This window comes from Petaurus breviceps, unplaced genomic scaffold (assembly GCF_028583685.1).
Source record: "Petaurus breviceps papuanus isolate PSGF00001 unplaced genomic scaffold, PetGlider_PUasm1.0 90763, whole genome shotgun sequence".
Classification (NCBI taxonomy): Eukaryota; Metazoa; Chordata; class Mammalia; order Diprotodontia; family Petauridae; genus Petaurus; species Petaurus breviceps.
The window spans coordinates 10,907,889-10,921,671 of record NW_027187340.1 but is presented as its reverse complement, the minus strand read 5'-3'; the positions used below and the strand labels follow the sequence as shown (position 1 = coordinate 10,921,671).

At 39.0% G+C, this 13,783-nt stretch overlaps 1 pseudogene; it reads left to right on the top strand.

The window, feature by feature from the left end:
- Positions 1 to 12,670, top strand: part of LOC138146581 (splicing factor, proline- and glutamine-rich pseudogene) — a 60,743-nt pseudogene extending 48,073 nt beyond the window's left edge.
- Positions 12,671 to 13,783: the final 1,113 nt, after the last annotated feature.

Genomic DNA, 13,783 nt, shown 5'->3' with positions numbered 1-13,783 from the left:
TCTCTCTCTCTCTCTCTTTCTCTCTCTCTCTCTCTCTCTCTCTCTCTTAAGTGTGTGATATATATATATATATATATATATAGTTATTTATGTATTGTTGTCTCTATTAGAATGTGAGCTCCTTGAAGGCAGGCACCATGTCTTTGCTTTTCTTTGTATCTCTGTATTTCTATTAAATGTTTGTCGATTGACTAATTGAAATAATTGTGGTTTCCATATGACTATCAAGGCCAAATGTGTGTGGTGGGGAACCTGTGGCCTAAAGGCCACATGTGGCCCTCTATGTCCTCAAGTGCAGTCCTTTGACTGAATCCAAAATTCACAGAACAAATCCCTTTAATAAAAGGATTTATTCTGTAAAACTTGGACTCATTCAAAAGGCCACACCCAAGGACCTAGAATGCCACATGTGGCCTCAGGGTCAAAGATTCCCCACCCCTGAACTATAAGAGATGTGGATATAGAATACCTGAATCTGAGCTAGCCATTCTCTTTGTAACTGTCCTGCAAGTTGAAGGGTATACCAAGCACTATATAAGGTAGTAAACTCACACTCACACACACACACACACACACACATCTCACCAAATATGAGAAAGAAGAGATTACTAACTATTAGGGGTATCAGGAATCCAGAACAAACATATACATAAGTATAATTCAAGGTAATTAGGAAAGGGAGAGCATTTTAGCAACTTGAGTTGGGAAGGGTTCATGGAGGAGATGGTATCTGAACTAAGCCTGGAATGAAGATAAAGGTTTTGAGAGGTTGGGCAGATCACTTGTTTTTTGGAGGGGTAAGGCAAGGCATTTAGGGTTAAGTGACCTGCCCCAGGTCATACAGCTAGTTAAGTGTCAAGTGTCTGGATTTGAACTCAGTCCTCCTGATTTCAGGGCCAGTGCTGTAATTCACTGCACTGTCTAGCTATTCGAAGACCACTTTTTTAGAATGGTAAATCAAACTTTCCATTTTACAGATGAGGAGACTGATGTGTTTTGTCCAAAGTACTCAGGCAGTAAGAGCAAGAGCAGGAATTTGAGTCCAGGTCTTCTGACTGCCACTTCCACTCTCTTCCCACTGTACCAGAAAACTGGAGGTGTCTATGCAAATCACATAGGCAGGAGACAGAACATTAAGTTTGTCAAGCAATAGCTAGTAATCTAGTTTTAGTCATTCAGTCAGGAAATATTTATATGCCTTGGCCTAGTGCTCCACTGTGCTAAGTGCTAGAAATACAAAGAAAACCACCCCATGCCCCTTGCTCTCAAAGAGTTCTTATTTAAAGGGCAGAGACAATGTGTAAATATAAAGTGAAAATAGAAGATAAATCTCAGAGGGAAGACACTAGCAGATGCAGTAACTGGAAAAGCCTCCTGCAGCAGAAAGTAGAATTTGAGCTGAGTTTTGAACATAGCATGGGAAACGGAGTGGTATAGGTGAACAGGGAGAAGATCCTAGGCATGGGAGACAAGAAGCTGAAGGATGAGGAGGAAGGAAATAGAATGAGTGCCCTGTGCTAGGAATAGTATATAGACTAGTATGGCTAGATTGCAGAGAGAAAGTGAAATATCTGAGAGCTTGAGAAGGAAAGATTGGATTGTATATGTAAAGTGAGGGAAAGCGAGATGTCAAAAATGATATGGAAGTCATGAATTTGAGGGACTAGGAAGGTGGTGGAGCCCTCAATGATAATGGGCAACTTTGGAAAAGGAGAAAGTTATTGAAAAAAATATGAGTTCTCTTTTGAACATATTGAGTTTGGGATGCCTCAGAAACAGTTCAGCCTAGCAATTGGTGATGAGTGGCTGAATTTCAGGAGAGAGACTAGGGCTGAATATTATAGATTAGAAATCGTCTTCATACAGATAATAGTTGAACCTATTAGAGAAGGTGAATGTAATGGCAAGCAAAGTAGTACGTTGCTGCTTGTTTCAGCTATTCAAGTGTCTTTGAGCCTCACCTTTGATTGTATCAAGTCTTTGTTGAAATGGTATACATTGTGTTGCCCTTAATAGGCCCGAGGGATTTTGGAGACCTTCCCTGTCCTTAATAGGCCTAACATCGTCAGGTGGAGTCCACAGTAGGAGGAGCTTATGGAAGGGGTGGAACAGGAAGGGTAGAACAGGAAGGGGTGGAGCAGAGAAAAGTTTGAGCAGGAGCTGGGACCAGTCAAAACTGAGAAGGAGAATGCTTGTGATTTCAGCACTCTGTCTGTTGGTCTGTCAGACAAAAGCACTCTGTTGTTTTTAGACAGAAGTCCTGAAAGAGGACTTCGCTGCTGTTTACAGAAGTCTTGAGACTTTACTGTTGATTTGTGTTTGATTTCTCAGACAGAAGCCTTGTTTGTTGATTTGTGTTACTTTGTCAGATAGAAAGTGAATTGAGATGATAGTGCTGGCAATGTGTGTGAATATTGTTGTAGCAATGTTGAGCTTAGTTTTCATAGAAACAGAAACTGTGAAGAACTTGGAGTGGGGCAGTAGGCTGAGATATAGAACTGGAGCAGAGATCTAGCTGCCTGTGTGTGAATCCCAGCAAGAGCTGTGAGCCGTCAATCCGGGGAAGAGCCATGGGGTTTGGAAGTCAGCCTTGAGTTAAGATGAAAGAAGACTTTATTTGGGTACTCTGTATTTACTGATGAGATTCTGACTTACTGTGACCAAGGGGTGGATGGTGTTTGTACTTTCTGCCACCCCTTAAGGATGAGTCAGCCTCAAGTCAAGATAAAAGAAGACTTTACTTGGGTACTCTCTATTGATTGATGAGATAGTGATTTACTAAATGATATGTTGTGTTTAAGACTATGTGGCCACCTTAGTAATAAGTTATGTTATATTGTTGTGAATGTTGTGCTTTAGTTTGTTGAATGTTATGCTTTAATTTATTGCTGAATAAATAGAGAGTTCACTATACTATGCAATTAGATCCTTAAAGTTACTCGCAGCAGCAGTCCTCTGGAGAGCTGCTCGAGATTGGCTTGACAATGAGATTACCAAGTGAAGAAAAAGAAGATGACTCATGACATCCAAGGATTAGCTGACAGTATTAATGAAGGTGCTCCGGAACGTTCTAGAGTTATTTAGGCTATCTGTAGATCAGACTTTGGGATCCTTTTCTGCCCTAGTAGATTCCTACCTCTCATGAAGGAGGGATAATCCATCATATCTTCTCTTGTGCCATTATTGGTTCTTCAATTACTTAGAATTTGGCTTAGTTTTAGTTATCTTTCCATTTACTTTGTGGAAATTACATATATCACAATGCTCCATATTTGGAGCATAGCATAGTACATGGCATATAAAAGATGCTTAATAAATGTTTATTGATGTTGGTGCTGAAGATGACTAGAGTACAGAGAATGAGAACATTAAATAAGTAATGATCAAAAAGAAAAACTTTAAGGGCATCTAGGTGGCGCAGTGAATAGAGCACCGACCCTGGTGACAGGAGGACCTGAGTTCAAATCCAGCCTCAGACACTTAACACTTAACTAGCCATGTAACCTTGGTCAAGTCACTTAACCCCAATTGCCCTGCAAAAAAAAAAAAGAAAAACTTTTTTGGTGTCACTTTTTCAATATATCCATATAAACATGTACAGACACATGCAGGCACATATACACACACATTCACACAAACATTTTTGATGTTGCTAACCTGTTACATTGGAAAGAGTACTATTTCTGAAGTCAGATGACCTGGCTTGAATCACTGCCTTTGACACTTGCTACCTGTGTGACCTTGACCAAATCACTTAAACACTGTGCCTTTGTGAGATGAGAGCATTGGACTAGATGGCCTCTAAGATCCCTTCCAGATCTATATAAATTAAATAAAAAGAAAAAAACTAATGTTAGGTTAAGAAAGTGTAACCTGCAGGAGTTTCTGTGTGGAAATTGTGAAGAATTCATCAACAAGGACCAAGTAATGGTGTCTTGAAGTGAATATTTGACTGTCATTAATTTTCATTTCCAAAATATTCATCAAATTCTTCACTAGGATGGGAGCCCTGCTAAATTAAAATCACATTGAAAAGGATAATGTATTTTGGGATGTTCCCAGAGTTATTGAACTGTTAATTAAACACAGATCAGGGTCTGGTTACATACCCTGTTAAGAGTTATCTCCCCCTCGGGTTTGAAGAGCACAGCAGGTCATCCTGTTCAACACAGCCTCTCATACAACATTAAAGACTGTCATTATTCCCACTAAATTCTTTGGGTTTCTTTCAAATTTGCTGAAAACTAAGGTTGCTTAAATATAAGTTGATCACTCTGAACATTAGCAGTATCATAAAACAATAATTAGCAGCTCTCAATGACTGGGTGAAATGTTCTATCTTTCTTGATGATCTATATTCATTCATGAATAAAGAGGCACTTTAGGATAACGAGACTTTTTTTAATGAGAAAGATGTCAGAAAGGATAATAATAAACTGAGCCTGCTGAAGGCATTAAAACTTCCTAAAACAGCTAATGAAGTCTGAAAATCTGTCTGATTCTTGGGGAAATTAGCACTGTGTATAAATGAGTCTTCCTTTCAGTGATTTGATTGACCTCAAGTTTTGTGAGAAGAAACAAGACATTTTAACTTTGATATATCCATAGCTAGAGGCAGTGTGGCAGTAGATAAATGCCTAGGTCTCAAGCCAGGAAGTCCAGAGTTCAGCTCCAGACCCTTCATACCTATGTGACCCTGATCAAGACACTTCATCTTAATTTCTCAGGAAACTCTTTAGGAATGATTTACTAAGTCATGGATGGGTGGTGATCTCAGTGGAAGGGTTCTCACTAAGTTCTGAGATGAAAAAAACACACACTTTTTTATGGGGGCCTAGTGAAGAGAACATTGGACATGGAGTCAGGAAGACTTCAGTTTAAATCCAACTTTATGCTCTTACTTACTCTATGACCCTAGGTGAGTGATTTACCACCTCTCAGCCTCGGTTTCTTCATTTGTAAAATGGGCATAAAAATAGCACCTACCATAGTTTGACAAAAACTAGGTTATAGACCAGCACCTTACACTGGATACCAAGATAAGGTTATAATGGGTACATGATTTAGACATAAAGGGTGATGACATAAACAAATTAGGATAATAAGGAATAGTTTATCTGTCAGATCTGCAGAGAAGGGAAGAATCTATGATCAAACAAGAAATAGAGAACATTATGAAATGCAATATGGATAATTTTGATTACCTTAAACTGAAAAGGTTTTACATAAACAAAGCCAATTGAAACAAAGATTAGAAGGGAAGCAGAAACTGGCAAACAATTTGTACAACCAGTGTCTCTGATAAAGGCCTCATTTCTAAACTATGTAAAGAACTGAGTCAAATTTGTAAGAATATAAGTCATTCCCCAATTGATAAATGGTCAAAGGATATGAACAGACAGTTTTCAGATGAAGAAATGAAAGCTATCTGTAGTCATATGAAAAAATGCTCTAAATCACTATTGATTAGAGGAATGCAAGTCAACACATTCAACACATCACAACTATCAGATTGTTTAATATGACAAAAAAAGAAAGTGATAAATGTTGGAGAAGATGTGGTAAAATTGGAACATTAATGCATTGTTGGTGGAGTCGTGAGCTGATCCAACCATTCTGGAGAGCAATTTGGGAGTATGCCCAAAGGGCTATAAAACTGTGCATACCCTTTGATCCAATACCACTACGAGGTCTGTATCCCAAGAGATCATAAGAAAGGGAAAAGAACCCACATGTACAAAAATATTTAAAGCAGTTCTTTTTGTGGTGGCCAAGAATTGAAAGTTGAGGGGATGCCCATCAACTTGGGAATGACTGAACAAGTTGTGGTATGTGAATGTAATGGAATATTATTGTTCTATAAGAAACAATGAGCAGGTGGATTTCAGAAAGTTCTAGAAAGATTTATGTGAACTGATGCTTGGTGAAGTGAGCAGAACCAGAAGAACATTGTACACAATAAAATCCATTTTACTCAATGACCAATTCCGATAGACTTAGCTCTTTTCAGCAATACAAAGATCTAAGACAATTCCAAAAGACTCATGATGGAATATGCTATCTACATTTAGAGAAAGAACTATGGAATCTGAATGCAGATTGAATCACAGTACCTTTTTTTTCTTTCTCTTGGCTCTTCACTTTTGTTTTGATTCTTCTTTTACAGCATGACTAATGTGTAAATGTGTTTAATATGATTGTAAATGCATATCCTATATCAGATTGCATACCATCTTGGGGAGGGGGAGAAAAAATTGGAACCCAAAGTTTTATAAAGCTGAATGCTGAAAACTATCTTTACATATTATTGGAAAAAATAAAATATCATTAAGGAAAAATAAAAAGAAAGTTCTCCATCATTAGAAGTGTTCAAGAATGAATGAACTTCTTCTTTTACAACATGACAAATATGGAAATATATTTAACAAGATTGTACATGTATAGCCTATATCACATTTCCTGCCATCTTGGGGAGGGAGAAGGGGAAAAGGGAAGGAGAAAAAAATTGGAACTCAAGATCTTATATAAGTGAATGTTGAAAACTCTCTTTACATGTGATTAGAAAAAATAAAATACTATTAAGTGGTAGGAAAATAGCATCTACCTCCCCAGGTTAATAATATGGATAAAATGATATGATATTTATAAAGTTCTTTGAAAACCTCAAAGTGTTACTTGGTGGTGGGTGGTGGCAGTAGTAGTAATACTAGTAGTAGTACTTGTAGTATAGTAGTAGTACTGTGCTTCCCCAATAATAAGACACTGTCTTATTAATTTTTTTTTTGGACAGAAAAACACCAGAGGGCTTATTTTCAGGGGAGGGCTTATTTTAATGAACATTGACAGCAATTTTAATAAACAGGTAAATGTGAACAAAAAATGTACCTTTATTCAATAATGAATTCAATAAAGAACAGGATGACGCGCTCACTGCTGCAGCTCTGATTGGATGCAGCTCAGAGCGCGGCGTGCGTTTCACCCAGGGGGGGACGGTGCATACAGAGGGTACCGTAATGTAGCGTGTAGCGCAGGGGATCACCTTCACTACAGTAGCAATCTCAATAGGGCTTATTTTCGGGGGAGGGCTTATTTTAGAGGAATCTTACACAGTAAGGGGAGGGTTTATTTTCGGGATAGGTCTTATTATCGAGGAAACACGGGGTAGTAGTAGTAGTCATACTTGTAGTAGTAGTACTAATTGTTTTAGCCCAAATACCCTTTTTGATGTACATAATTAAAATATATCCTAGTTTTAAATTCATGTTAGTTGGCACAGCATTCATTTTTAGGGTCTTGGTTTTGTCTCTTGGAAGGAGATTATATGATTGGGAGGCAGTGTGGTAAAGTGAAAAGCAAATTAATGTTAGAGGACCTGAGTTCAAACTCCAGTTTTGCTACCTTTATGGCACTGGACAAGTCACCTAACTTTTCTGGGCCTCAGTTTCCTCATCTGTAAAATCAGGTAGATGGACTAGATGATATCTGAGGTCCTTTCCAGTTCTAATCCATGAACTTAAGTTCTCATAAAAGTCCTATTAAGATTTCTTATCATTTTCTTCCTAGAAATTGTCAGGGCCTATCTTGAAATCATGTTTCTTATTTCAAATTAAAAAGCAAACCCATAGTTGAGCTGCTTCCAACTGTCTTATAAATTTTGTACACACTTCATTACAAGAGTTTCTTACTTTATAATTTTCTTGTAAATTTTTTCCTCAAATTTTTTATGTTTCTAATTACTGATGAGAAAACATGATGTTAATTTAGGTTCTATAATTGAGCTAGGTTGTAACAAACTGTTTCTTAGATGACCTCCCTGTTAATAGAACAAGATATAAAGATTCAAAAAGGATCATCTGATCATGTGGACTTCTAAGGGTCATTCCTTTTATTTGGATATTTTAGGGACAAATCTGGAAAATAATGATTCTACAGTCAAAAAAACTCTTTGGGATTTTAATTTGCCATCAATAGTGATTCTCAAACTTTTGCTTATAACACACAGTTCTTTGCTAGTGGAATCATGATATAATAGCACATTTATGTTGACCAAAGAGTGGGACTTTCAAGCAGTGGGACCTCCAGACCCAATACTGGGGTGGCAAGATTCTTCTACCTCTCCTTTTCTTCTAGTACCCCCTTGTTATCTTTTTTTCTTTAATTCCCCAACAATCAATAAGGAGGGAACTTTGCATCTCTGAGGATAGAGTTTCTTCCTGATTCCAGGCCAGGAAGACTGGGCAGTAAATTCCAGCTGTAGATTATGATACTGGTGTACTTAGACACACCCTTAAAATAAACCCTACCCTTTCTTTGGAAATACAGAATATGAGAATGAATTTTAAATATTCTTAGCAGGAAACTGCTTTTATATCTTCTGACTCTGAGGAGAGAAGAGGGAAACCTTTTTTATAAAAGGATGCTGACACAGGAGGTCTGGCTGTCTGTGCCACCTGAGAGCTTATGCAGGCATGGTAAAATCAGTTTCCTTTATACTTCAGAGGGCTACGTTATCTCAACAAATGAATTACCAGACATATAAATATTGATTTAGATCATTTCCAGGGTATTTAATTATCTAAATTTCTGTCCTTTGTTGAGCTGGTCACATGGCAAGGGTGAGGGATAACTGATGGAGAGACTTCATGCTTCATTGGTATTAATGCAATATCAAGAGGAACGTTCCCTGGAGTTTGACTAGACCTCCTGCAATGGATTTATAGGAGGGAGAGTTGCACACAACAAGCAGACAAGAATGGCTGACAATCTGTATCACTGAAAAAAGTGGTCACATAGATAACAGACCCATCAAAATACTGACCTCCATTGATCAATCAACCAATCAATCAATTCAAAAGTATTTATTGAGCACCAACTAAATGCCTAATACTTTTTTAGGCATGGAGGTAAGGAGGTACATTTATAATGATGGGTGTAAGACATGGTCTACATTCTCAAAGACCTTGCAACATGGAAGACAGACAAGAAAAACATCAGTGAAATAAGTAGTAGACTATAATAATTATATTTGATATTGATGAAAAAAACTTAAGGTTTGCAATGTGCTTTAGAGGCTGATTTAATCTTCATAGTGATCTTATGACATCTATAGAATGCTTTTCAGCTTACCATCAACTCTGCATATGTGTATTATCTCATTTGGGTTTCACAGCCACCCTCATTGGCACTATACAAGTTATCTGTATTTTACATATGAGGGAACTGATCAAAATGGCTTAAGGGACTTGTCTGTAGTCTTGCAGCAGATAAGTAATAGAAGCAGATTTTGAACATAGGTTTTCTGCCTCCAAGACCAGCACTATCCACTGCAGTGCTGAGTGCAATTATTATTGTTCCCAACTTACAGAAGTAGAGTGAGGCTCAGACAGTTTGTGGCATTAATAATGAGTAGCAACAGGAAGACTCCAACTGATCTCTTCTGACAAGTCTGGTGCCCTTGGAATGCCAACACACAGCAGCAGGTCATTAGGGAATGAGGCAAGTGGTATAGGTTGCAAATCCTATGAGAGTTAGTGGAAGGAAGGATTTGTGTTTGCTGGAGAGTTCATAAAAGTCTTCCTGGTGCAAAGGAGACTGTAGTTAGAAGTTTAAGAATAGCTAAGAATGTATAAGAAATGTGAAAAGGAAAAGCAAAGGAATGGGATGAGAATGAGTGTGGTGTCAGCACAGAACAGTGAGGACACCAGCCCAATGGAAGTATTTCTATCACTATTCAATTACTCTTTCCTCACCCACTTTGTACTCCAAATATCAAAACAAAACACTGACCTATATGTTTATAAGAGAAATCAACTCTATATAAAACCTTGCCCTAAAAGTGGAAATATTTCTCTCCAATTCTTCAATGGTTGTGTTCGATCTCATTTATTTCTATCTCCTAGACACAGAGCATAATCACACCTGACCTCAGTTTCTGTGATGATTGTGTACACCTAGTTGGCTCTAGGAGAGGAGAATATCATTATAAATGCAACATAGATTCTGTTTTCAAGGAGGTTAGAATCCAGCAAGGGAATGGGATTTATATAAATCATTATGAAGTAAAGGAGGGTGTAATAAGTACAAGGTAAAGATTCAGGAAAATCAGTCTAAGAAATCTGAAGAGAAAGAGTTTGCTTTCCATTAGTGAGTGGGATGTGGTAAAGAAGAGATCAGGGAAAGCTTCAGGGAGTAGGTCGTACATCATTTAGGCCTTGAAAGAAGGGAAAGAATACAACTGATGATGCAGAGATTAGAGAAAGGTTCTGCTGGGCATGTAGAAAGATGTAAGTGAAGATAAAAGAGGGAAGGAAGAAAACAGGGGGTGGAAAAGGGTCTAGTTTGGAGAATAATGTGAAAGGCTTTGAATATGCAAACCAAGAGTAAGTTTTATTTGATAGAGATTAGGAAGCCATTAAGGTGTTATTTGTGTGTGTGTGTGTGTGTGTGTTTGTTTTTAGTGAAGGAGTAATGTGGTCACAGTAGCAAATGAGGAAGGTTGCTCAGACAGTAATCCAAAAGCCATAATAAGGAGTGGATAAATTTGAGAATGGATCCTTATGTATGGTTTTGCTGGTCCCTGTTTCTATTTGGACTTGACCCCACTCATCGAGAAGACTAGCATATTTGTCTGAACTAAAATTTCCCTACTACAATTCATATTGGCATTTTTTTCTTTTTATTTTTCATGTTGACTTTTAGTAGGATGTGTCTAATAAATATAAACTCCTGTTTTAAAAGAGAAAATTCATATGTGAGTTGATGCATATAACCTGCTAGTATCAAAGGATCACAGATTGAGAGCAGGAAGAGATATCAAAGGTCATCGAGTTCAACTTCCTCATTTTACAGATGAAGAAATTGAGGCCCACTGATGTTAACTGATTTCCCCAAGGTCACACAGGTAGTGTCAGATGTAGCATTTGAACCCACATCTCTCTGACTACAGATCCAGTGCACATTCCCCCATACATGAGGCAATTAGGTGATGAAGTGGATAGAGAGTCCCACTTGGAGTGAGAAAGACCCAAGTTGAAATATAATCTGTCTTGGGGGCACCTAGGTGGCACAGTGACTAGAGCACTGGCCCTGGAGTCAGGAGGACCTGAGTTCAAATCTGACCTCAGATACTTTACACAAAAACTAGCCATGTGACCTTGGGCAAGTCACTTAACCCCAATTACCCTCCAAAAAGCAAATACAACAAAAAAAGAAATATAATCTCTCATACTCACTAGTTGTGTGCCTTTGGGTAAGTTACTTCACCTCAATCTACCTTAGTTTCCTCAACTGTAAAATGAGGATAATAATAGCACCCATCTTGCAGGGTATCTTCCTTCCTTCTTTTTCATCTTCCTTTCTTCCTTCCTATCTTCCTTCCTTCTGGGGTATAGGGTGTGTTCAGAGAAGACTAGTACCTCTGGTAGGAGGGCTGCTCAGCTCTTTTCAGGGCTGCTTTCCAGCTTTGGTGTCTACTTGATCCACCTAACTCTCACCTGAGGCTCTAAAAAGCTGTAGCATGTACAGTGGCCATATCCCAATAAACCATGTCAGCAGACAGGCTAAACCAGATTGAGGGTAACTGAAGGGTCTCAAACCTGTTGGTGAGTTGGGAAAATGGCTACCCCAATAATGTGAAGATTTCCCCTGGTAGAATGGGTGGATGAGAACAATTTGTTCCAATGGCCACAAAGGTAGCCAAAGCAGGTGTTATGGAGAGCTTAGAGTTGGTTAGACACCGAAGACGCCACAGTCATCTACTGCATCTTAAGCCATCACCAGTTATCTTGACTCTGTCCTGCCACTGAACTGAGATGACTCTTGAAGGGAGAGTGAGGCTGATGACTTTGTGCACTAAAATCCAATTTATGCACAAATCAAAAGACATCACCCATATTTGACCACTTTTATCTATCTTGAAATACTGTTGCAATAGGCAAGTGACAAAGCAACAGGGGCAGATACACTGGGAGCTGTAGTCACAATCCTGCACACAGGCAGCCCAGGCCATAGGGTCATCTTCATACTAGAAGCATCAGTAGGATTCAGTAGTCTCCTGGTTGTCTGAGCAGTCTTTTAAAGACCACGCTGCTTACCTCCTGGTGTGAGGAAGGGGCAAGAAAAGTTGCTTTAAAAATTGTCTGCTTATCCAACTCTGTCCTGATTATCGCGGCAGGTAGGGATTCCACCCTGCAGTTGAAATGCAAAAAAAAAAAAAATGTACAAAAACTTCTGCAAAGATCACCATTGGATGGAATGGGTGCACACTTAGAGACAACACAAAATCTGATAGACCTGAAAAATGAACAACTCTTGTTGTGAGAGAACTCAGCAGGTATCCCATCCAAACAGCAGTCCTAAGTGAAATAAGGCTGGTAAATGAAGGCCAGATTACTGAAGTCAGAGCAGGATACATGTTTTTTCTAGAGTGGCCACAGTGAAGAGGAGCACTGTGAAGGTGGAGGAGGTTTTGCCATCAATATTGATCTAGCGCACAAGCTTGTATGCCTACCAAAAGGAGTGAACCATGCAATTGCCACCTGCAGAAAAACGTCATGCCGTTATCATTGGTGCCTATGTTTCCACCATGATGAACACTGAGGAGGTCAAAGAAAACTTTTATGAAGACCTGGAGACCCTTGTCATCAATGTGCCAAAAAGGAGAAGCTTATAATTCCAGGTTACTTTAATGCTAGAGTAGGTTCAGCCTACCAGACACGGCAGGGAGTCTTTAGGAGGAATGGAATTGGAAACAGCAATAGTAATGGCCACTTACTACTGAAGACTTGTGCATCTCATGACCTCATGTAATGTAATGCCAAGGAAAGGCAACTTCCCAGGTTCAAAATACCAGCATAGGTGCTCTCTATTTTATTCAGTAACAAACCCAGAACAGAGAAGATCAAAACATGACATCATTCAAAATACAGCATTTACTAAGTGTGATTAAATAATCTCCAAGGCCTACCCCACCCCAGGACTTTCCAATCATTCAATCAATTACAAAGTCTCTGTTCCAAATACTTCTCCACCCCTAGGCTATACCTTAATTAAGTCCACCACAAAGCCCCTCTTCTCAAATGGAGATTAGTTTCCAAACATAAGTAAAATACATTCATTTGCTCAACCATAGAACACAAAAAGGTCAAAAGTTCCCCACCCCTGGATCACAATTGAATCTACCCCAGAGTTACATCAAGTTTAAACACAGCACTTAATACCCAAATGGAGGTCTTTTCTTCATCTTGACACGAGGCAAGTTCTCAGCAATCTTAGTTCCTGGAGAGACAAGGCTTAGCAAGGCCATAAGATACATTGCCAGTCCCTTCATGAATTTATCCTCTGTCTGTAGAACAGCCCTAGAACCCCTGAACACATTAGCAAAGCCCTCTCCCAGGATTTCTGTAAACATACAACAAGAAAATCCTTCTTCAGGGCTTCTGAACCAACAGAAAGGCTCCCAGACCCCTGCAACAACAGTACTGTCCCTCACCAGTGGACAGTATTCATTCTGTCTGCAGGACAATCTCCAGACCCCTGCAACAACAGTACTGTCCCTCACCAGTGGACAGTATTCACTCTCTGTCTGCAGGACAGTCTCAGGCCTTCTTAACCAAATGCCAGGTTCCAGGACTTCTTCAACAGGACAGTCTTTCACCAGTGGACAAATCTGGCAAAATAACATCAAAACAGACAGACAAAGTACCAGCAAAACAGCCATGTCTCCTCAGTCCTTGGCAGCTCAGGGAGCAGGTCTCAAAAGTCCAGGGCAATTCAAAGCGGCCAC